General features: G+C 23.8%; 1 protein-coding gene across 1 annotated transcript in view; it reads left to right on the forward strand.

Annotated features, from left to right (window-relative positions):
* Nucleotides 1-280: 280 nt before the first annotated feature.
* Nucleotides 281-1,076, forward strand: part of LOC111690651 (G-box-binding factor-like) — a 19,832-nt gene continuing 19,036 nt past the window's right edge. The window contains exon 1 of the mRNA XM_046948076.1: nt 281-352. The gene's annotated coding sequence lies outside the window, so the exon portion shown is untranslated. The remainder of the gene's footprint in view (nt 353-1,076) is intronic.

The following is a 1,076-nucleotide window of genomic DNA, read 5'->3' on the forward strand; positions in this document are numbered from 1 at the left end:
TTCGATTTTGCTTTTAAGTGCATTTGTTTGAAAATTGGTTGTGTATGTGTATTATAAAGATAAGTTGGCTGCTTTAGTTTGCCAATAATGTGTGAGGAGAAGTGATTAAAAATTATATATTTATAACTTTAAAAAACAAAGGTTTGATTAATTTTCAAATATATGAGGAATGAATTGCATAGTTAATGATTCTTATTTATGTAACTTAATATAAATAAAATTAATAAAAAGCTTAAAAAGAAATATTTTTTTATAAAAATATATAATTTCTTATCCTTTCAGATTTTCCATATTTTTAGAATAATTTTGGCATTTATAATTGAATGATGATAGAATTTTATACATAAAACAGGTAAAAATCCTTATTAAATATTACAGAAGTTAAAAATTTATTATATTGTTATTTTTTGTACTTATGTACATATGTGTGTTTTCGGCATTTGGTGGACTTTGACTAAATTCAGATAAAAGTTTGCAACCTTTAGATATTGTTAAATATTTGAATCGTTTTAGTCAGAAATAACATTATACTTTATTTAAAAAATATATATATTAGTGCCCAATTTTTTACTACACTTTTTTAGAAAATTTTTGTATCAGTGATCACAATGATTTCATAACACAGGACAACAAAATTAGGATTTGTAAAAACTCTTAAAACAAATTTGACTCGCTTTAATATATATTTAGGTGACGAAACGATATTTTTAGAATTCGATCATTGGTATATTTAATTTTAAGCTTCATTTCAATCGGTTGGAAACTAAATAATATTTTACTACGAATTCAATAATGATTATAATTTGAATTAAACCTTCGCAGTTTATGGGTTAAAATAATAAAGAAAACCATATATTTTTATTATTAATTATCTAAAAAAATTATATTCTGAAAGAATGTTGTTGTCAGATCTTCCATCGTTGGCAGAAAATATCTAACAATCATGTGAACACAATTTTTGTCTTGCAACGTTGCACAGTGGTATAGGAAAAAAAAAAGAGGGAAATAATTCGGTAACTTCTAAACGGTTAATCCGATTTTAATGAAATTTGGTATGCACAAAGAGGAGGTGTTGT

The sequence above is a fragment of the Lucilia cuprina genome, chromosome 4 (genome assembly GCF_022045245.1).
Source record: "Lucilia cuprina isolate Lc7/37 chromosome 4, ASM2204524v1, whole genome shotgun sequence".
Taxonomy (NCBI): Eukaryota; Metazoa; Arthropoda; class Insecta; order Diptera; family Calliphoridae; genus Lucilia; species Lucilia cuprina.